Genomic DNA, 25,068 nt, shown 5'->3' on the forward strand with positions numbered 1-25,068 from the left:
ATTCCTATTTCCTCTTCATTTCTCAGCATAGCCTGCGCTGTTCCTCGTACCAGCTCCAGCTAGTTAGCCACAAAATAATGCAAAGTCAATGGGGTCGAGCTCCCGCCTGTACGAGCCGACTGAAGCGAACTGAAAGTGACTCCACGGTGCAGCACAAAGTAGATTTAATTTAGCTTCAGTCAGCTTGTACAGACAGGAGCTTGACCCCATTGACGTTGCATTTGTTGGGTGCTAAGCAGTGATGCCACAGATTACTTGTAAAAGTAATCCGATTACTGATTATTGATTACTCCTTTAAAAAGTAATCCAAGTTACTTTACTGATTACTTGATTATCAGAGTAACTTAGTTACTTTGAAAGTAACTAGGTTACGAAGTCGTCGTCGTTCCCCCAACCGTTTTTTTTTAAACGCTTTATTGAAAGTGCATAAATTGTTTTTAACTTGTTTCTCTGCACATAACGTAAATTGTTAAACTAGTGCTTCAGCTTCTGTACCATCAAGTATGGTAAAGCAACAGTCTATGATGCTCACAGCATTAGAGCAGCCAGCCAGTGGTTTTACAAAACCAGTGTATCACATCTAACAAATGCAGGCTGAACTATTCAATTATATCAACTGTAACTATTAAATTGTTTTTATAAATGTCTCTCTATAAACATACAATCAGTCTCTCTTTAACATGTAAATTAACTGTAAATCTGGCAAATAAGAGCTTTTGCTCTGCCACCATCAAATATACATTAATCAAAAGGGAAAGAAACAATCTCTCTCTTTTGCTGTTTGGCTGGCCTCCGAGTCCTCCTGTACCTACTAGTCGAAGCGTCGGCTAGTGTTGTGATTCCAGATGCTTTCAATGCAATTGGATGTGCTGTTTTTAGCGGTAGACAGTATTTTGTTTCCTCCGCATATGAACGTGAAGTAGTGACTGACGAGCGTTTTGGGATGGAAGTCTGAACAGAAACTCACTTTTAATTTTGCCAAGCGTTTTGGGGTGGAATTCTCCGACGACGGAGCCCTGCTGTCACACGATTGGCGCATATGTCACATGACGTGCTGTGAAGACCCGCCCTACTCTGCCTCTGATTCGCAGACTGTGGATGGGGAATGTGATTGTACCAAAGCAGAGTCACTCACAGACAGAGTGTCCAGTCACGCCGCGGCCCGCGGGACACATTCTTGTGTAACCCTTTCACTGCCACACTACGTCACTCCCAAAAGAAAAACAGCTCAAAATGTATTTTTGACTGTCGAAAACGAAATAAAATACTGCATTCCGCCTGCATTATGAATTTATGATGAGATAGTAACGAAATAGTAATGCACAGCCACTTGGACAAGTAACTGCAATCAGATTACTGGCTTTTAAAGATTAACGCGTTAGATTACTATTTTCGGGGGAAAGTAATCAGATTACAATAACGCGTTACTTAGTAACGCGTTACCGGCATCACTGGTGCTAAGAAAGGACTCTTACCAATCAACAACACCATTGGTAAGTAGGAAATAGGGCTAGGGTTCCAAACCAGAACGATCTCTTTAAGGAACAGCAGGGGACTCGGAAATTATCCAAAAAAGAAATGTTTTTTCAATTGTGCCATAGAGTCATAGACATTCACACAAATACACATAATACAAGTTATGTGTAGGCACAGACACAAATATACACCACGACGTAGACACACACACACACACACACACACACACACACACACACACACACACACACACACACACACACACACACACTTCTAAGTTACATGCATTTACGCACACTCAATACCTACGTGATCCATCTGCAAACACATGCACATACACACTCACACAAATATGCACAAATAACACATGGGCACACACGTACTACACAACCTGCCTATGCCAGCTTCCCCACTTCAAACACTCACACACACACACACACACACACACACACACACACACACACACACACACACACACACACACACACACACACACACACACACACACACACACACACACACACACACACACACACACACACACACACACTGAGCATCTCCGTGTACCACGTTAGCATGCAGGACAGAACGCACCCTCGAGGACAGCAGGGAAATAGCTCTAATGAAGATCAAAGTGCAGCCGATGGCTCTGATCTCCATCCACCCGTTTACACATGCTGATTGCCTAATAGACATGCGATGTAGAAGCTGCCGTCCCATTCAAACACATTATCTGCTGTACATAATTCCACTCAGAGACACGGAGAGTGGAGCGAGGCATTGTCTTGGGTCGATCCTGATGGTTTGGTATATACGGTGTGTATCTGACCGTCAGAGGTGTGTGCGCTGAGAATCGCTGTCGAGTCTGTTTTGTTAATTATACGGTCAATTAAGATTACGATCATTTGAATTCAATGAGTTGCCTTGGCCTTGTTTAGCTTTCTGTGTGACTCTCATGTGGTCTGTGTGTGGGTGTGCGCGCGTCAGTGTTTGTGTGTGCATGTGTGTGTGTGTGCCTGCATACGCATGTGTCTATGTGTGCGTGTGCCTGTGTGTGTGTGTGTGTGTGTGTGTGTGTGTGTGTGTGTGGGTCTGTGTATGCGTGCCTGCATACACATGTGTCTATGTGTGCGTGTGCCTGTGTGTGTGTGTGTGTGTGTGTGTGCGTGTGCCTGTGTGTGTGTGTGTGTGTATGTGTGTGTGTGTGTGTTAAGAGAGGTCCTGACACCGTAGGCTGCAGACTAAAGCATTTATGGGAATTCTTCCCCCTCTCTTGTCTCTGTGGATAAAGTGTTCGTCCCACGTCGACCAGGGAGATTATGGGCTGGTTTTGTTAAAGCGGGAACTTCCTGCTGCTCGAGCCTGAATTCTCAGCTTAGCTCCATAACAAATCCTTTCACTGCATGTGTCCACCTGTCACTGTTGTCTGATTGGCTGGAGAACTTTGACCTTCACGTCTTTAGACTCCGCATGTCTCATGAGTCATGACCTACACCCAGCTGACCTGTACAGCATGCTGTCAAGGGAACGAAAGAGACTAGGGCCCCTACTTAGTCAAGAGAACGAAAGGGACTAGGTCCCCTACTTAGTGCGACAGTGGTAGAGCAGTCGTCTGGTATTCCGGAGGATCCCGGTTCGATTCCTGCTCCTCACAGGCAGTGTGTCAAAGTGTCCTTGAGCAAGACACTTAACCCCTAATTGCTCCAGATGAATGAGCAGGCTGCACGATTTGGGAAATAATCGAATTGCGATTTCTCGGACAGATATTGCGATTGCGATTAAATTTGCGATTATAATATATTTTTTTTAAGCAGCCCCACAGAGGTTTATTGTAAAATGCGGCTTGCATCTGGCCTACGCGGTGGGTCTGTTCGGGACACAGAGCCTGAAAATGTTTCTTTTTACGTGGGAATCGATACCAGTACCCAACGGCACCTTTTTTTCTGTACTTTACTCTCCCTCTCTGAAGTCTAAACTTCACAACACACAATCTAAAACCCCTTACCTCCCTCTCCCAAACAGTTCCTACAACAATAACAACAACTTGCAAAGGAGATCTTGTATCTCAATGGGACTTCCTGGTTAAAAAAAAAGAATGTAAAAAAAGATAAAAAAATTGCGATATCTTCTTTTTTTTCCGATTTGCTAATTGCATCATTTCAAATCGCGATTTCGATTTAAAATCGATTAATCGGTCAGCCCTTGGCACCTTGCATGGTTGCCTCCACTGTCGGTGTGTGAATGTGGGAGTGAATGGGTAAAATGTGAGGAACTAAATTGTAAAGCGTTTTGGATAAAAGTGCTATAAAATTGTATGCATTTAATGCAGTCCATTTTAGTCAAGGGCACGAAAGGGACTATGGCCCCTAGTTAGTCAAGGACATGGAAGGGACTAGGTTGATTGATTGACTAATCAGTACTGTAGTTATGGTCTTAGCCAACTAAGTATTTTTTATGCTTTTTTTAACTGAATGCTGAATTAATTACGTTTTTTTTTTTTTTTTTTTTTTTACAAATATTATGTTTGGTCTACATGTTCTACATCTTTAATACACTAGGTCCCATATTGTAGTCCCCTTTAACAAGTCAATATAGGTCTGTGAGGTCCCCTAAACATGTCTCTATAGTCTATACAGCCTCTATACCCTGGTCGCCTCTACTTTTAAGGCAGCCCAAGAGCCCTTCCGCGTTTCTCTGATTGGCCGCGACGCCCCACGTGACAACGCCGCCGCGCGTCTGCCGCGGAGCGGAAATAGGCTGCATTCTATTGCCATGCTCTGCGACCAACTCTAACCTTAACCAACTCCGAAACAATGCCTAAACTTAACCCTAACCTTAACCAACTCCGAAACAATGCCTAAACTTAACCCTAACCTTAACCAACTCCGAAACAATGCCTAAACTTAACCCTAACCTTAACCAACTCCGAAACAATGCCTAAACTTAACCCTAACCTTAACCAACTCCGAAACAATGCCTAAACTTAACCGGCGAAAGAATGCACGTTAAAAAAAATTGAAGGGATTCGAACTTGTCACCAACGCACCGCAGGTTCCACAGCAAGGCGGCGAGCGAGTTGAGCTAACCGTCGATGTTGAAAGAGGGGGGATTACGGCTGCATAATGCCGCGGCAGAGCTCCGCTCCGCGGCAGACGCGCGGCGGCGTTGTCACGTGGGGCGTCGCGGCCAATCAGAGAAACGCGGAAGGGCTCTTGGGCCGCCTTTAAAGAAGAGGCACCCTGGTCTCAATGGACTGTTTCTGTACCTTTTGAATGCGAATGGAACTGTGCATGAACAATTGAACGAAATTCAGATCAAACTGTCAAACTAGGCGTTGTAGATCAAAATAATAGTTTTTGCTCAAAATGTTGTCAGAAACATAATACTGTACTGTAGGTAGAAAATAAAAAATGTATGAGCAAGCCGCCATTTTATACAGTACATAGGCGTTTTCCATGCACATGCACGAGTCAAGGGCCGTGCATTCCAATGAGCTTTTTAATATGACATCACAAAGACGGGAGTCCAAATGGCACCATTTCTGAACACAGGCTGGGTGCAAAATCTCACAGTTTGAGCTAGTTAGCCAATCAGACCCAAATGTACATGCACAAGCACTGAACAGGTTATTTTTTCTTCTTTTTTCCCCTTCAATATGGGACCTTTAAAGTGCATTATTGCATTACTTTGCACAAGGACAATGATATAGGAAACTATTTTGAAGATTTATCAAATAAATATACTATTCAATTAGTCGACACAGTGCTATGACTATTAATTCACTATTGACTATTAATTATACTACGTATTTATTGACTATTTTAGTCAAGGACAGCCCTAATAGGAACACACATCTGTAGAAGGGAATAGTGGCACAGCATAGTGCGCAGGTGAAGTCTACACTCCTTGCAAGGCAAAGCCTCAGACTGTAGTTATATATATATATATATATATATATATATATATATATATATATATATATATATATATATATATATATATAGAGTCTGCAGTCAACAATTTATCTCTTTAGCCTTTCCTTTTCATTTCTCCACATTTCTTGTGTCAGGGAGAAATATCATGGCAATTGACGCCACAGGAGGGATGAGGAGTCTACACTGCTCTCACAGGTTGCCGTAGAAACCAGCCAGGGCCATTTGTTACAATTTGCTCCGTGGCACCGAGATCAAAAAGCTCGGTACCCAAAGGTTAAGGTGTATATTTAGTTGATTTATATCTATATCCATTTATATGATGTAAATATACTTGGGTTCTGTTGTTTTTTTCTTGGTACACAGTGCTTTGGGGGGTTACGTAGGGTGGGGTTTTATGTCGTTCCCTGTACACATTGTAAAATGTAATGAACTTTGTGGTTTGTCGTCATGCGGTTAAGCCCTCAGGCGAGTCCAAGTAGTGAAATTTACTTTGGCGTCCGACCTTCTCCCCGTCCTTTCTTCCTCCGACCCCGGCCCCGTGACCTCCGACCCCCGGCCCTGCAAAAGTCTTGGTTTAAATGCCATTCCCGCTCCGCCCTCCCTGCTCCATTGAAATGTTGGCGGTTTGTTTACGAGAGTGCGAGCAGCTCTTTGTGGCTCCTCCACTCTGCTTATGCGAAGGAGGCGAACAACTAGTGAAAGACTCAACCCCTCCCCCCTCTCTCTCTCCCTCGCTCTCTCGCCCCCCCCCCCCCCCCCCTCTCTCTCCAGAAGCAGTTTGAAAAGGACAGACAGTGCTCTCAGCCTCCATCGCTGCACCCAGAGGATGGCGGGCCAGTGATGCCTGACTGGTGAGTACACTCTTCTTCTCGCTCCATTTTCTCAGTTCACGATGTAGGTCATTGTTAAAAAAAATTATAATGTATTCCTTCCGGGTCCTCAGACTATTATTTCTACACTGTGGCGTTTTTTTGTGGCATAAAATTTTTCCGCTGTGATTAAGTTTCATGCAACACATAACTTCCTTCCCACTACCCCGTGATTCATATAACGCCTTCTTACTGTCCCTCTTCTGATTATCTGACCTACAAGTGCTTATTTCTCTTGAGATGGTCCGTCTTCAAACCTCCTTACGGCTCTACTGGGATTTGTGAGCCTTGCCCCTATCTCTCCCCCCCTCTCTCCTCTGTCTCACTCTCTGTACCCCCCCCCCCCCCTTTCTCACCGTGGCTCCTGTCCTGTTGTAAAAGTGAGGCAGCCTTTTTATGTGAGAGCCTTTCTATTCTGATTGGGAGAAGAAGTGATTTGAAAAGCAGCATGAGCGTGGCGGCGTGATGGAGGAGAGGAGGACAAGGAGAGGAGGAGGAGGAGGAGGAGGTGGGGGAGGAGTAAGGGGGGCTTTATCCAGGCTGCTAATGATGGAATTGAATGTTTCCCTCTCCTGCCACTCTCTCTCTCTCTCTCTCTCTCTCTCTCTCTCTCTCTCTCTCTCTCTCTCTCTCGCTCTCTCTGTCTCTCTCTCTCTCTCTCTCTCTCTCTCTCTCTCTCTCTCTCTCTTTCTCTCTCTTTCTCTCTCTCTCTCTGTACTTCTCCTTCTCTTTTCTTCACCATCTCTGACTGTGAATAAGTCCAGTAAAGGCATCCCTATAGCTAATTCATCCTGTGTGGTGTAATCATGGCTCAGATCAGATGTGATATAATTCCACAGCCAGTGGCGTTGTCACTGCCATGCCAATGTGTGGGTGTTATGCTATATAGAGTCCGTTTCAGATGGTTAATCAATACTTTTTGTATTCTGCCTTCCTAGCTGCACTTAATGGTAAACGTGCTATGAGACCACATTGTGTTGGTATATGAATAGCAAAATCAGTGGCAGAGAAATCCCTCTCCAATCATGTCACTTGTTCTGCTGAATCAATTGATGAATACAGTACCACCAGCCCCCTGCAATGTGCTCTATCAAATGAACAAAGTGGGGGAATTTAACTTCAGTGCCTGAGAGGGTTTATCTTTGACTGAATGAATGTCCAGACGGGAGGGGGAACATTTAGCCCATCTACCGAGGACCAAACTCTCAGGAAAGGCCCAGGCCAATTTATCATGAAAGGCCAATTCTGTTTCAATTCCCCTCTCTTCCCTGTGTTGTATTTAATAACCCCACAGGCAGGCCCTGGCATTTGCTTACATTCCGCTCAGATATTCCGCTTGCGCAGCGCTCGCCTCTTTCTCGCTTGCTCTGCTCGATTCAATTTGTGCCCCAAATGTGTCCTAATGTGTGTCACTGGAACAGAGCTGCAGCAGGGCACTTCTCCGTGTGCTTTGAAGAAGCTCCTCTCTGTTTGCTTTTGGCTCCTCTGCTCCGCTGGGAGGAGGTCAGGGGCTCCACACTAGTGGCTGGCGTGTTCTCTCCTCTTTCCCCGCTGTTGTTTGCTGATATTTGGTTCAATATGACAATAGGCCGGAAGAAAAACAAGCCCCTTTCAAATCTGAATGTGTGTGTGTGTGTGTGTGTGTGTGTGTGTGTGTGTGTGTGTGTGTGTGTGTGTGTGTGTGTGTGTGTGTGTGTGTGTGTGTGTGTGTGTGTGTGTGTGTGTGTGTGAGAGAGAGAGAGAGAGAAAGAGAGAGAGAGAGAGAGAGAGAGAGAGAGAGAGAGAGAGAGAGAGAGAGAGAGAGAGAGAGAGAGAGAGAGAGAGAGAGAGAGATTGGCAGAGACCTGGTAAAAAGTGGGGGACGAGGAACTCATCCCTGGACGGGGCTTTGCTTTTAAAGCACTCTGTTTGTGGCCCCTAGGGCCGAATTAAGGGAGCGTCATTATCCCTGGCAAATTACCACGCTGCCTTTGTGTGGTCTAGCCACGGTACATTAGGATGCCTTAAAACGTGGCCGAGCCGTGCCCATTCAGGGGACAAAAAGAGGGGCCATTGGCAGATCCTTGGCCGGGCTCACAGAGGAGGCATTCACACCACACTGGGGGGATGGTGGTGACCAAGAGCCTCCTCTTCCAAGATGAGTAAAACTCACCCTATAAGGCAAGGCCACTGCAACATACATACATCCTTCACAGAACGCCAGCCTAAAATACGTCCTAATACACTATCCTATCCAGACACGTGTGCTCATCCTCTAACCTTGTAGGGGTTTGAAAGCATAGCCTTGGTTTTAAACACCAATCCAGGTCCATGTACTGTATGATAATGAGCAGGTGCACACACACACACACACACCAGGCAAAGATCAGGATGCATGCTCTGACCAGGTCACCCCAGGAGTTCACAGGTCATTTGAGATAATTGGACACATCCAAGTCCGCTTGTGTCCCCCCTGTCCGATGACCTGCGGAGCTCATTTTGAATGAGCTCAATGGGGTTTTCGCTCTCATTTAGGTTCAAAGGATTTCAACCATTGCCGAGGGCTTGCAACACCCACGTCTCTATAATTAATTGAATCCATCCTCTAGTAGCTTTAGTTGACGTTGAGCCCGTGTTTCAACACCGGTGGGTCAGTTAGCCTCTTAATATGAAGAGATCAGTGCACCGGGGCTAAACATGTTTGAATAGGGTTTTCTCAGAGCGCAAATAATTCAAAATGAACCTTGAGGCTAACTTTAAGCAGCTCAGTGAAACACAAATCAGAAGTTTGCTCTGAGGCTTCGGCTGAAACCTTTGTGTGTTTGCTAGTCTGACCCATAGCCTTTATTTATCATTTAATCAAGTGGAAACTTTACCTCTGCGATTGATGGCCCCCTTGGTTTTATTTTCCTTTTCCCGGGAGATTTCATTACTCTCTAACATTGTTTCCACTTTTTATGAACTCAGTCCCTCGGCAGAAGTAGATGAAGAAAGGGAGGAGGCCTTTGTCCAGGGGCCACGGCGTAGACCCCGAGCCCGTAAATCCTGCACCAATCCTTGGATCATTAAGCTGTGAGCCGTGGGTCTGGAGGTTCTTTATTACACAGCCTGGATCCCCGGCCATAACGCCAAAGCTAACTGGCTAATGATTAGCTGTCGTCTGCAGCCCCACGCTGGGCTAGCAATGCTGCCTGTTGGAATGGGAGGGGGTTGTGAAAACATCTATCTATCTATCTATCTATCTATCTATCTATCTATCTATCTATCTATCTATCTATCTATCTATCTATCTATCTATCTATCTATCTATCTATCTATCTATCTATCTATCTATCTATCTATCTATCTATCTATCTATCTATCTATCTATCTATCTATCTATCTATCTATCTATCTATCTATCTATCTATCTATCTATCTATCTATCTATCTATCTATCTATCTATCTGGTTACATTAAGAACTTTCTCCCTCAGTCTGCTCATTGCCTTGTTTGCGGTCTGTGTCTTATGTGATACATCTTCTTGACAGTGAGGGGTAGCCTAATTAGCTGAAAGCAAGGCTCGGGGAGAGAGCGAGGGAGGTTTGTGTGGACTCAACCCCAACCTGTGCAGCTGGATCCTGGCCTCCATCACCTCTGCTCCTCTGACCCTCAACACAGGAGGCCTCCGGGGCTGGGTCCTGAGCCGGGCTGTGTCCTGAGCCCCCTCCTCCACTCCCTGTGCACCCATGATTGTGTAGCCATGCACAGCTCCAACATGATAGTTGAGTTTGCCGATAACACGACAACGATAGGACGATAGGAAACGGCCTACAGGAGAGAGGTCAAACCTGGCATAGCAGTGCCAGGCGAACAACCTCTCTTTCAACGGTGATACGACCAAGTTGTGTCGTTATATGTACGTTATATGTGACAAATAAAACAAAACTTGCCGTGGACTACAGGAGAGGGTGGGAGAGGCTGGACCCCATCAACATCAATGGGTCTGCTGTGGAGATAATCAGCAGCTTCACCTGTGACGGGCACACCGGCCAGGTGGTGAAGAAGGCACAGCAACGCCTCTTTCCCCTCAGACAGCCGCAAAAATGTGGCATGGATCCAAGATCCTACGATCCTGACCTTATGCCTGGTATGGGAACTGCTGTGCGGAACAGCCCAGAGCATCAGCAGATGTGACCTTCCTTCCATTCAGGACATATATAATGGACAGTGTGTCAGCAAGGTCTGCAGGATTATGAAAGACCCCAGCCACCCCAGCCGTGGACTGTTTCAGCTGTCTGGAAAACACTACTGCTGTCCAGTGTTGGGCAAGTTACTCAGGAAGTGTAATTAGTTACTGATTACTCCTTTTAAAAGTAATCAAAGTTACTTTACTGATTACTTTGTACTCAGTAAGTAATTAGGTACGTTACTAGTGAATGTTACTCATTATTTTCGCTCAACCCCCCTCCGAGAAAGTAACGTACAACCCGTTCCGTTCTGTTGTTAGCCGTCCAGATGTCAGCTGGGGTGAGAAGAACAAGTCTACCTCTCCGAATGTGGCCTTCAAATGAGCTTCCATTCCACCGCATATTCTCTCTCTCTCGCTCTCTCTCTTTCTCTCTCTCTCTCTCTCTTGCTAACGTCTTTCTCTGTTGGCAGTTTGACATTGTTCTTTGTGGGTATTTTCTCGTTGATGATACGTCGAAATGAGGGCGGTTCAACCGTGGAAATAGTTCAACCTCCTCGACGATATACCCGGCGACGAGCTTCTTCAGACTTTCTCTACTCATGGGTGGAATTTGCCCTGATCCAGTTTCTGATGTTGTGTTTCCCGCGGTTGCAAACGTTTTGCTCCCCCCACATAGTTTACAACAGACAGCTATTGATGGTGTAAAGTTACCTCTCTTCCTCAACCTCCATGCTGCTTTTTGGCTAGTAGCCGATGTGACCTCGCTCTGACCTGCCGGCCCACATGCACACGTCATCCGCTGAGGACCACTCTCCTGTACTTGTATGAAGATGTGACAATGGATCATCTGAATCTGAATCTGGACTGTAAATCGTTTGCATTCGTGTGAACTGTATGTTTGGTTGTGAAGCTGCATTCCTACGTGCCGTGCAACACACTGTATACAGTTTGCCTGCCTGTGTTTTGTGGATATGACAAACATTATATTTGCTCCCTCTTATCTCTGATGATATACAAATTGCTTCATCTCTACAAAGCTGAGAGAGAGAGTCCTCCGTGAGAAGTAGAGAGTGAGAACCGGTGTTTTGGATAATGATCACCGTTCATTCTGTAATGGGAGTCTCACTCACATAATAGCTCAGTTTGAAAATATTCCAGCTATGTGGCTGTTATATAATACATCTCATTCTGAGATGAAAATAATGACAATAATGACGATAATAGTCCCCCCCCCCCCACCTACAGCAATGATCACAAGTCAATAATGTAGTTGCATATTGAGAGTGGATGTTCAGTCTGCTTATTGTGGTCAATAATGAACTTTGAACTTGAAACCCAGCTCACGTAACTGACCCTTACCCTGTTCCCTGAAATCCAATCAGAGTGTCTCTGGGTATGTGACTGTACGACACAGAGGTCTCACCTGAACCTGACCTCAGACCCGAAATGCAACCCCGCGGTGGCAGGCTGCGGTGGTCCCAAGCCAATACGTTCAGTTCCTGGTCCATGGGGGATTGTGGGAAGCACCAAGCACCAGGGCCCTCATTTATCAATTTTCCTCAGAAAATGTTCTATTTCCACACGTAAGCACAGAATTTAGAATGTGTGCACGCACAAAAAAAACGGGATTTATCACACGTGCGTACACAGGTCCTACGCACACCTGTCATGATAAATATCACCTTGGTCCTACGCCGAGGCTCGTGCACACTTTCACGTATTTGCATACCAAAACCGCCCCGATTAACCATATACGGTAATGGAACACCCCCATGAAATGTGGAAAAATGGACTAAACCGAGGGAAGCGTGTTATGAGACAGGCTGACAGACGTGTACACGTACGGTGATGTCGGATATGATATCTATTAACCATTGCTGCCTGGGCAGCGCAAACACTAATAAAGACCGTGCTGGAATATGACTGCCTTTTTCCGTTTTGTTTGATTAATACCCAGGGATTAAAGTTCTCCTCAATTTTATTCCAAATCGCGACGGATTTTCCGTCAATTTTCTACCTGCTGCATATGATTTCTAGAGGCATACAATCTATTTTGATGTCAGTATTGGGTAGCATATATAAACAATAATACGAGAGCATATACAAGAACAATGAATCTCACTGCCATGTATGATGTAGCCTGCCTATGTGATCAATACAAACTGAATTCCATCATGTTTGTGTGCGGGAGCTCACAAGGCTGTTGTCACAATGGGTGGTACAGTAATAACAGTCTACACAATATCACGATGGACCATGCCATGTAGCCTATGTTCTATTATGACATGACATGACGACAAATGTTCTAGAATGTTTGATTATGACAGCATGCCTATGATCAATAAAAACGCGAACTTGAATCCCATCATCATATTTACATTGTCTGTCCACTATCTTTATTACTTTGTTATCCCCCCCCCCCATCTATGTAAAGCGACCTTGCATGGGTCTCTTGAAAGGCGCTATGTAAAATGAAGCTATTATTATTGTTGTTGTTATTATTATTATCATGTCTGTGTGCTGAGCTCAGTGAAGTTTCAACGGAGTGAGGTAATCTATTCTAATCAACAAATTGAAGTAGAAAGCATTCCGTTGTGGCCAATCTTATTTGGAAACATGACAAGTCGCTTTAGCCTATATTCTCAAATTGCATTTAATGGCTGAATGAATGAAAACTTTATTTAACAGATTGCAGAATGGGTACAATACAGTACGGCTCAATACACACAATTGTTAAGGGGATGCAGACCAGAGAAAGACTTTTGTCTTGTTTACATCAGGGTCCCCCAACTCGAGTCCTCGATATCCTCGCGGACGGACCAGTATACCTTTATATCATATCATATTCATATTCATATCATAGTTTACTCTATCAGCCTACCAGCATGTAATACGTTCTTTGTTAGAACTCAACTCGTTATTATTTTGCGCATAGATTGCAGAAATACGGGGACGTTTTGATTTAGGCTTTGACACAGAATACAAGTCATGATATCACCCACACGATATATGCTCTGTGTCCAGAGCATGTATGCTTTTCATTCATTTAAGACACATTTATTGCAAGGGTTTTGTATACACATACACTCAACAAATAACCTCTGTCTGTTCTCGTTGCAATGCGTTTATATCGTGGGTGTTCATATGACTTGTATTCTGCTTACAGCTTCGGGGTTCCACTTATTACGTTTAACAATGGCAAAGCCTTTTATATATAATCAAAACGTTCCCGTATTTCTGCAATATATGCGCAAAATAATAACGGGTTGAGTTACGCGGAGCGCAGTCAGTGCTTATTTCCGCGTTGTAAAAATTTTCTACCACCGGGCGCCAACTACGCATGGTCCGACCTGTGCTTAAATATACGCACAAAGTCAAGCACAAGTTCAAATAGATAAATCCCACACTTTGCTTAGGAATGGTCGTACGCACGGCTTAAGCACATATCTGTGCGTACGTCAGGTTGATACATGAGGGCCCTTGTCTTTAGTGCCAGGACCAATTATCAATTCCTGGCTGTAATCCTGTGTTTGCTGCTTAATCATTCAGCAGGGATTAGAGGGATGTGTGTTTTCAAATTATAGACCTGTGCTTTCCCCTCCTCTGTAGGGGTGAACCTCAAGACCAGTCGTTCTCTCTACATTCTGTCCACACCACGTTCTCTCCAGGCCACGTTCTCTCCATGCCACGTTCTCTCCAGGCTATGTTCTCTCCACACCACGTTCTCTCCACACCACGTTCTCTCCACACCACGTTCTCTCCAGGCTATGTTCTCTCCACACCACGTTCTCTCCACACCACGTTCTCTCCACACCACGTTCTCTCCAGGCCATGTTCTCTCTACACCACATTGTCTATACATTCTATCTACATTCTCTACACACCACATTCTCTCCACACCACGTTCTCTCCACACCACGTTCTCTCCACACCACGTTCTCTCCACACCACGTTCTCTCCAGGCCATGTTCTCTCTACACCACATTGTCTATACATTCTATCTACATTCTCTACACACCACATTCTCTCCACACCACGTTCTCTCCACACCACGTTCTCTCCACACCACGTTCTCATCCACACCACGTTCTCTCCACACCACGTTCTCTCCACACCACGTTCTCTCCACGCCACGTTCTCTCCACACCACTGTCTCTCCACACCACGTTCTCTCCAGGCCACGTTCTCTCCACACCACGTTCTCTCCACACCACTGTCTCTCCACACCACTGTCTCTCCACACCACTGTCTCTCCATACCACGTTCTCTTCACACCACGTTCTCTCCACACCACTGTCTCTCCACACCACTGTCTCTCCACACCACTGTCTCTCCATACCACGTTCTCTCCAGGCCACGTTCTCTCTACATTCTATAGTATCTACATATCTACACAATCCCAATGAGGTTGATGTCACCATAAATCACTGTGAGAAGGATGGAGTGGGACACTGAATCTCTCTCTCCCTCTCTCTCTCTCTCTCTCTCTCTCTCTCTCTCTCTCTCTCTCTCTCTCTCTCTCTCTCTCTCTCTCTTGAAAACACAATCAGTCATTCCCCTCTCACTTCCTCTCACACTTGGAGAACAATAGGTTTCATTGACCTTACAGGAGAACTCATTACCCATTTCTAAGGCGTTTATCATGACACACTTTCATTCGAAGCACCTATGCAGAAAACTTTTAGATCAAAGGAATAATATTAATGCACATAAGCCACGAAAGAGAATAATATAGAATGATGGCTGCCAATCATAAATAAAGGATCTGACTGAATAATCAGCCCGGTTGAGAATCCTTTATTTCAGGTGGACATGCTATGTATTTATGTTGCCTTTGTGCGGCCAGTGTGTCCAGTGCAGTCTGTGAAGCGGTGGACTTGAGACAGAGGTGAGGCTGGCGGGAGTTGTTCTATGTCTTGTTTTGATCTTCTCCCTCCTTGCTTCCTCCGTGGTTACATGCTGGAGCATCTTCCTCTGGCTTTCTTGCAGTGGTAGAAGAAGTACACAATTCCTGTATTTAAAGGTACACGCCAACATTTTGGGAAATGTTGATAGATACCAGTATCCTCTCTGTGCGTTCAGTAGAAAGCTATCTCGCTGCACGTTAGCCTAGCTTAACACAATGAATGGAAGCAGACATGGCCGGTTAGCCTGCGGGAGAGGTGTTAGTTGGACAATGCCTAGGCTAACCGGTCATGTCCGCTTCCATTCATTGTGCTAAGCTAGGCTAACGTGCAGCCAGATAGCTTTCTACTGAACGCACAGAGAGGAAACTGGTATCTATCTTCTTGTCTCTCTCTCTGGAGAAGACGGTAGGCTAATTTCCCAAAATGTGGAGTGTTCCTTTAAGTAAAAGTAGAAATACCCAGATAAACGAGTACTCTGGTAAAAGTAAAAGCCCTCCTTTCAAATTCTACTTAAGTAAAATTAGAGACGTATTTGCTATTGAATGTACTTAAGTATCTAAAGTAAAAGTGTGCATTCTACGTGATGTAGAGAAGCTGCCTATTCTCGGTCCTTGCTCCACAATGGTGGAACGAACTTCCCCACCACAGTTAGGACAGCCGAAACCTGACCAATCTTTCGCCGTCGACTAAAGACACACTTCTTCAATCAATATCTGAAATGAAAAAAAAAAATACCTTCTTACTGTCATCTACTATCATGCACTCTTCCTAATACAGTATGTCTCTACTACTATGGACTCAACACTGCAGCACTCAAGTTTCAACACTTTTGTGAACATTGTTACTCAGCCGATAGAGTTGTACCCATCCTGCTGACTTGTCGTACAGAACTTGTACATCGCTTTGGATAAAAGCGTCAGCTAAATGACTAAATGTAAATGTGAAATGTGTATTCCAGTACTTGGGAGCGTTCAATCCTCGATCCGCTGACCTCTAAAGGTTATGTTAAAGTGGTATGTGGTCCAGTTATGCTGCTCTGATTACGTCCTCTTTTTTTCTCCGATCAAATCTACTGATTACGTCCTCTTGAAGTCGGCTTTAAATGTGAAAGTACATCATCTTCATAAATGTTTGCCATGTTTTCTATGCAAAATATTTTTTTTCAAAGTAACTAGTAACTGATGGGTTCAGATACATTTTGTGGAGTAAAAACTACAATATTTCCCTACAATTAAAATACTAAAAAGTTAAAACTAAAAAGTACAAGTACAGTACTTGAGTAAAAATACTTTCCGCCGCTGGTTTCTTGCTTTCTTGCTCACTCACAGCAGCCCGTCCCACTCGGCTCTGCTGGCGATCTGGCACGCTGAATCAACCCCCGCCCCCCCCGTCAAGGAGGTGCCCGCGAAACAACTCGATCCGCATGTAATAAAAAATGCTGTATCAAGACTGACATCAAATCACTTCGTTGCCGCACGTCTACTCTCCCGCCGAACTGCGACTGCGCCGTGGGACCATACACCGGGGATGTGTGAAATAATCTCAAAATAGTGTAATTCATGATTTGAGTTTTGATCCAGGTGCCACAGCCTCTGACATTTACCTCTGTTCTGTGGGCTTCAGTAAAGAAAGAAAACAAAACCGTTTATTTCAAATGCCAGCCATTCAAAGGCTATTTGCCCCACTGGTGTGTGTGTGTGGCTGGCTGGCTCTTGCAAGACTCCCTCACCTAGTTTTGAAGCCTTTGCCAAGGCTTTAAAAAAAATTCACAAAGGCATTTTTCGAAGATGAACTAAATTTTTTGCACGGTTTTTCCTCTTTGTGTGTTTAGTCTGCAGGTCCTTTGTGTCTCCCCAGTACTGACATTAGTTGGTCGGGCTGACTGAGAAGAAGGCCTGATTAGTCATGCCCTCTGCTGATGCTGCAGTCAAAAACATTAAACATCTCCCCTGTGTAAAAAAAAAATAAAGAAGAAAAAGAGCTTGGATTAGTGTTAAAGAATCACGCTAAACGGGCTGAGAGGATTACTTAATAATTAGGCCTATAATTGGGTCTTTAGAAGTCATCCTATCTCTGCCAACAGGTCATGGACAATAGGCGTGCCTATGAATTTTTGTTTGCGCTGCATCCCAGATGATATTGTGCATGTTTTTTACGGCGGTGCCCATTCGAAAACCACCCACACGCATCCAAGATATCTGCACTGCAGAGTCACAATTTACTACTCAGCATGATCATACTGCTCGTGTGTAGAAGTGTAGAGAGGAAAACGAACAAACAGAGAGAAATTGTAAAAAAAAAAAAACAGTTCTTGTGCCATGTGTGATTATGCTTACAATCACAGTCTACAATGCCCCCCCCCCCCCCCCCCCCCCCCCCCCTGCAGACACCCACCCACCCCACCTCACAAAGACAGACGGCTCGCTTTTTGCATTCTAAATGCGGCATTTGGGGCGTCAGGGTGGGCTTGGTGACGATATTCACTCAGCCGTTCTCATTTTCATCTCCAGATTTCCTGGCAAGTCGCCCGGGTCATGCATCAAGACAACAGTAACGAGACATCGTGTTGTCAGACCACATTGCAATTAAAACAGGATACAAGATGTCTTCTTTTTTATTCTATTTTTCGAATTACATCACAATGGATTTAATTCTAGCTGTGCACTCCGCGAGCCGTACAGTGTTGGGTTTGATCATCTCTCTCCTGCGAGAGGACGTTCCATTGACTGTAATCAATGGGCTAAAAGGGACTGGTGGAAAAGGCCACCGCACACTGACGCTGTTCGGGAAATAAACTTTTATGAGTTTATGGAGTGGAACAAATTACATACAAAACTGTTGTTGTTGTTGTTGTTTATCTGCGCTTAAAAACACCATTTATCAGTGTAGAATATTCCATAGATACAAATCTAATGATCTTTTAAAACGATCATTTAATGATCAATTAACATTAACGATGCTATGATAATGATCCTTCTGGAGGGGGCTTCAGCATAGTCAGTCCTTTCATAGTTGCCACAAAACCTGGATGTTTTAACAGTGTAAAAACACATGCTCAAGGCTCGCTCAGTCGAGCCCATTCCTTTTCTGTCGGCTGGTAAAACGCCCTGATGGGCAATCTCAGTCCCCCCTCCCCCTTGCCCCCATGCATCCTCTTCTTCCTCTTTGTTTTTGTTCCTCTCTTGAAAACAAGTTGACAGCCCCGAGGTAAAGCGCTGATAGCAGCTACCGTTGGCACAAGGAAACGGCGTGTGGTTAACCTCAATTAGATGTGCCTGACCACTTCCAAGCTTCCATTTCACCATGGTGTGTGTGTTTGTGTGTGTGTGCGTGTGTGCGTGTGTGTGTGTGTGTGTGTTTGTGTATGTGTGTGCGTGTGCATCCGTGTGTGTGTGTGTGTGTGCGTGTGCATCCGTGTGTGTGTGTGTGTGTGTGTGTGCGCACGCCTGTGCGCACGCCTGTGCGCACGCCTGTATGCATCACAATTGCCTGGTTGAAGGGAGCCACATCACAAGCTCCAATGAAAGCTTTATTGCAGGTTTATTGATATAATGTCCGTCCACATTGCTCTGTATAAACAATAGTTAAGACAACAATGCCATTGCTCGCTGTCTGACTCTCACATCGTAAGATTCTGCAGAGAAACGTCCCCGCCGGGACCATTTGCAATAACTCGCTCCATAAAATCCGACAGCAATTTGAAATGATAAAGTTAAAAGGAGTGCACTCCGAATCCTTCTGCCCATTATGTGACATTAAAGCGTTCTCCGGTTTAGACTTTCTACTCTGCACACACTTATTACACTTTAATCCTGTGTAATAATCCTGACCTGAGGTGAGGTTTTACTTTATTTACCCAGGGTAGGTTGGCTGAACATGAATGCGCCTTTTCAGCAACGCCTTGCTTCACAACTCACACTTGGACGCTGCCCAGTACAACCACAGTCTGACACTGTTGACCACTAGAAGCTGCCCAGTACAACCACAGTCTGACACTGTTGACCACTAGAAGCTGCCCAGTACAACCACAGTCTGACACTGTTGACCACTAGGAGCTGCCCAGTACAACCACAGTCTGACACTGTTGACCACCAAGCAGACCACTGGAGCAGTTAGAGATTAAGTGCCTTGCTCAGGGGCACTTAAGCAGTTGGTATTGAGGGACGGGAGAAAGTTATTTATTCACTTCCCTACCCCGATTCTTCCTGTGTGTGTGTGTGTGTGTGTGTGTGTGTGTGTGTGTGTGTGTGTGTGTGTGTGTGTGTGTGTGTGTGTGTGTGTGTGTGTGTGTGTGTGTGTGTGTGTGTGTGTGTGTGTGTGTGTGTGTGTGTGTGTGTGTGTGTGTGTGTGTGTGTGTGTGTGTGTGTGTGTGTGTGTGTGTGTGTGTGTGTGTGTGTGCGTGTGTCCTCAGAGATATGGATGGGAAGCTGTGAGTCTCAGATCTGAACTAGCCTCACCTCTCAGAAGAGAAGGCAAAGTTAGCTCTATTGCGATTTGTGTGTACGTACTGTATGTATGAATATACTGTACAAAGCTCTATAATGAACCGCTACAGATTCTGAGGGATCAGTCAATGACTCATCAGTTCACATTGTGTTTTCAAAGGGATCAACAGAAAGCTATAAAGGCTAGTTGGGGTGAAAACACAAGCCGCTGCTGAAATACAGCATGAAATTACCCCCCTCTCTCCAAAGTCTCCTTTCAAATCCTTCTTCTGTGGTTTTCTGGAAAAGTCATTAAGGCGCCATCACCCGAAATGAACAGCTCGGCTGGAGGATTTGAAAGGAGACTTCAGAGAGAAAGGGGTAATTTCATACTGTATTTCAGCAGCAGCTTGTGTTTTCACCCCAACTAGCCTTTGTCGAGACTCTGAGCTTTCTGTTGATCTCTTCGAAAACACAATGCGAACTTGCAATAATCAGTCAGTACGAGTTTTTGACTGAACCCTCCGAATCTGTGGCGGTTTGTTATAGAGCTTTGTATATACATACATACAAACCTGAATAGAGCTGAGACAAAGTGGACATTTGAGAGAGGAACGAAGGACCTTTAAAGACTTAAAAGGTTTACTACTCCGGTGTGGCTGGGTAGCGTAGAGGTCTAAGCACTCGCTGTGAGGTCACAGAGACTCTGGGTTAGAATCAAGAATCAAGAGGTTTATTTGTCACATACATACCAGGGCATACAGTGAAATGCGGGTGGTCATGCCCGCATTGATTGTGCAAAATACAATAATAAAAATAGGCATAGAAAAAAATAAACATAGAAAAAATAAAATAGGTGAGACACAAGATATGCATGGTAAAAAAAGACATGCTAAGTTCCTGAGAAACTGGTTCCTATATACACTACTATACAATTTACAATTTTTAACTCTTAATGTATCTAAACTATACTTATTATGGTTTGTATAGCGACCCCAATAGCACAACACAAGACAGGTATGAGAGTTAGCCAAAAACAGGGCATTATTTATTTCACAGGGAAAAAAGGGAGCACTGACCCTTTAAGGGTGAACGAAGAAAAAACATCCAGGACATCACGGAAATGTTCAGGTAGTCAAGAGACTCACCAGGCAAAGGTGCCGACAGGGAACTTGAGAAACGAGGACCGCACGGAAGCGGTGATCACACAGGGAATATCCACAGGAGCATGAAAACGTCCCAGCAGGAAAACTACTCCGACGTCTCACACTGGGGATGCGGCAGTAGGTAGTAGGATGTAGATGGCACGACGTCTCACGCCGGAGACGCGGCAGTAGATGGTAGCAATGTAGAATGGCATGACGTCTGGAGTGAGAACATAGGGATCCTCCCGTGGAAGTCTAGAGAGCGAAGACGATGGCCCACTCCAGGAAACGGCGGTAAATGGTAGCGTACAGAACGACCAGGCAATGAGTGGAAGGCAGTCGGCAATCCTTATGCTCTCCATGATCTGATTGCCAACCACTCTCAGGTGCGTGAAACTGATTGTTCGGCACGCCCCTCGTTGGGAAGCTGGCAGAGTTCCACCAGCCCTCACAGTACCCCCCCCCCCCTCCAGCTGTCAGGTATACCTACCTACGGCTTGGTCATTTACATTTTACATTTACATTTTGTCATTTAGCTGACACTTTTATCCAAAGCGACTTACAAGTTCTGCACGAAAAGTCAGCAGGAAGGGTACAGCAATGTTCATCAAGCAGTTCTGAAACTTGGGTGCTGCAGTGTTGAGTGTATAGTAGTAAAGACATATTAGTATAGTAGGAGGAGTGCATGATAGTATAAGACAGTACGTTTTTTTTCTCTTCATTTCAGATATTGATTGAAGAAGTGTGTAGTTGTGTAGTTAGAGACCATTGACTAGAGGTAGGCGGGGAGCCAGGTCGAGGACCTTGAAGCGGATTCGTGCGGCAATGGGGAGCCGGTGCAGGTCCCTAAGAAGTGGGGTAACAACTGACTTTGGTAGGTTGGAGATCAGATGGGCAGCTGCATTCAGGTTGAGTTGAAGGGGCTTGGTGGCGGTGGTCGGTAGACTAGCGAGCAGTGCATTGCAGTAGTTGAGACGAGACATGACTGTTGATTGGACAAGGAGTTGAGTGGCTTATTTTGTCAGGAAGGGGTGGATCCTTCTGACATTGCTCAGGAGGAATCAGCAGGTTCTGGTCGTTGCAGCGATGTGAGTGGAGCGAAGTTCAGCCGATCGTTCGAAGGGTCGTCCCTATGAACTCAATTGGCAGTGTTAGCGGGTGGGAAGCCGGTGGGGTATGAGTCCTGGTCGTTGCCACAGCGACTCCTACTGGTCGGTCGTGGCGCCTGTTCAGCAGGGAGGGGATCTTGGGGAGATACTGTAGTATGAACCTCAGCACACGTTATGTTCACCCAGTGAAACTCCTCGCTGTCAGGTGAAAAGAAGCGAGTCCACATGTATCAGAGGAGGCATGTGGTAGTCTACACCATCCCCAGACCGACAGTAGGGCAGTGCAACGACCAGGAAGGGAATTGGCAGAATGACTAAAAAAAGGTTTACTACTCCTCAATGGCTTGCCCAGTCACGATGATGTTTGAAATGTGCAGTAACATTGTGATATCCTAGCCTCATGAGGCATAAAATTATACTACCACAGCGTATTCATACGTCCTTGGCCGTTCACGTGATTCATCATGTGTGGCATCTAGTCACCACCGCTTTGGAAAGTTGCATAATAAAGACAGTGGATAAGAAGCCCCGGGCCGTGTCAGGGTTTTCCCCAATGTGTCGGCCCGGCAGCACATGTCAAGTTCTGTAATCTGAAGTTTAGAATTTACATTTAGCTTTTTTGGTGTTGTTTAAAGCTCGCTCCGCCGGTAGTATATTGTAGGAATACATTCACCGCTGCTAGGTAACTGTGACCAGGGATTTCCCAGGCTTTTTTGGGACTTAGGTGCTGTGTCGCTGGTGAATGTTGAGTGGGGGTGGGGTGGGGGGGTCTGATGTGTGTGTTGGGGATCTGTGTGGAGTGAGTGGGAGAGAGAGAGAGAGAGAGAGAGAGAGAGAGAGAGAGAGAGAGAGAGAGAGAGAGAGAGAGAGAGAGAGAGAGAGAGAGAGAGAGAGAGAGAGAGGGAGAGAGAGAGAGAGAGAGAGAGAGAGAGAGAGAGAGAGAGAGAGAGAGAAAGAAAGAGAGAGAGAGAGTTTGTATGTGTACACAATACAGCAGCTTCTCTTTGATGAATAACATCAGTCTGAAGCCAGATCTGACCAGCCTGTGGTCTTACAAAACATTAGCAAAGCCAGAGCTACTAGACTGTGACCAAAATGGTTGTATAGCAAAAAAAATACTAAACTTTGTACTGTCTTTTACTATTATGCACTTTGCTACTAAGTGCCTATTACTACCTACTATGCTAATATCTATACTTCAACACTGTTTGACGGACAATCTTACTTACCCTTAGCTGCCAGAGTTGTACCCTTCCTGCTGACCTGTTGTACAGCACTTGTAAGTCCCTTTGGATAAAAGTGTCAGCTAAATGACTAATGACATTTTCTTTTTGGAAAGTGCAAGTTCATATTTGACTTGGTCGCATTCTGTCCCTTTTTTTTATTAGGTAGATTTCTTTTTTAACCCTTAAACCCTTAAGTCTTATAATGGCAGGGAAAACACTGTCAGTAACCCTACTCCGTTACTGTACGTCCCACTATTGGATCTTAAGTGATGATGTCTAAGCTCCTTGTATTCTATAGACCTGTTTCTGGATGCATGTGCAAGACACTACTCAGTCCAAATGGCAGTTATTGTGTCAATTATATATAAAAAAAAGAAAAAGCCCACACTGAGTTTCTTTTTTACAATATAGACATTCCATTCCATCATATTGCGATTGCGATAAATTAGACATATTACTCACACCTATGGTAATATGCGTACTGTGCACATAATATATGTGTGTGTGTGTCTATATTAGTGTACGTGTGGGTGGTGGTGACACATGTCTCGGTATATGTGTCTCGCCGAACATGGGAGTTGCTGTCTATCATAACGAGACCAATTAACAACAAAGTGAGACATGCTGGATCTCCCAGGGGGCAGTGCTGCCGACACTCCTGACCTGCTGCATCCATCCTGAAGGTGCCGGGAGGCTGAGTCTGAGGAGCCCAGTCTGAGGAGCCCAGTCTGAGGAGACTTGTTAGGAGGCAGTCAGAGAGCGCTCCCACTCTGCCTACAGCACCAGCTGTAATGATACCAGACACACAAACACACACGGATGCTCACAATCGCACACAGGTACACAGAGACCTACAGAGTAAAGACACACAAACACACACGGATGCTCACAATCGCACACAGGTACACAGACACCTACAGAGTAAAGACACACAAACACACACGGATGCTCACAATCGCACACAGGTACACAGAGACCTACAGAGTAAAGACACACAAACACACACGGATGCTCACAATCGCACACAGGTACACAGAGACCTACAGAGTAAAGACACACAAACACACACGGATGCTCACAATCGCACACAGGTACACAAACACCTACAGAGTAAAGACACACAAACACACACGGATGCTCACAATCGCACACAGGTACACAGATACCTACAGAGTAAAGACACACAAACACACACACGCATGCACACACAAACACACACACACATAGACACACAAACACACACACACATAGACACACACACACACACACACACACACACACACACACACACACACACACACACACACACACACACACACACACACACACACACACACACACACACAGGTACACAGACACCTACAGAGTAAAGACTCACAAACACATGCATGCATGTGCGCGCACGCACGCACACACACACACATGCACACACACACACACCTCAGTGTCATATTGATTTTTTTATCATCTTCCACTTATCAACATTTAATTGGAAGAATCCTGACAGTGATTGTTAGGTGGACTGATCGTTATATAACTGTCAACAACCAAATTAATGCCTCCTCTGAAATTGCTCGCCTTGGCATCACAAAGGCTCTCTCAGCAGAGACCGCGGAGACGGCCGGCAAGCTTTTATTAAAGTTCTGTGGCCGTTCCCCAAGTGGTACAATGTAGTGAGTGATGAATGTCCACAGCTAAAATCCAATAAGACGGATTTGGTGAGAACAGCATCTCTCTCTCTCTCTCCCCCTGTCTCTCTCTCTCTCTCCCCCCCCCTCTCTCTCCTTCCCTCTATCTCAATCCTTTCCCACCCAAACGATCAAACTG

General features: G+C 45.2%; 1 protein-coding gene across 1 annotated transcript in view; it reads left to right on the top strand.

Moving 5' to 3' along the window:
• Positions 1-25,068, top strand: part of LOC311226084 (semaphorin-5A-like) — a gene marked incomplete at its 3' end in the record, with an annotated part of 248,278 nt that overhangs the window by 69,360 nt on the left and 153,850 nt on the right. The window contains exon 2 of the mRNA XM_084311460.1: positions 6,186-6,262. The remainder of the gene's footprint in view (positions 1-6,185; positions 6,263-25,068) is intronic.

This window comes from Notolepis coatsorum (genome assembly GCF_963971535.1).
Source record: "Notolepis coatsorum genome assembly, chromosome: 3".
Taxonomy (NCBI): Eukaryota; Metazoa; Chordata; class Actinopteri; order Aulopiformes; family Paralepididae; genus Notolepis; species Notolepis coatsorum.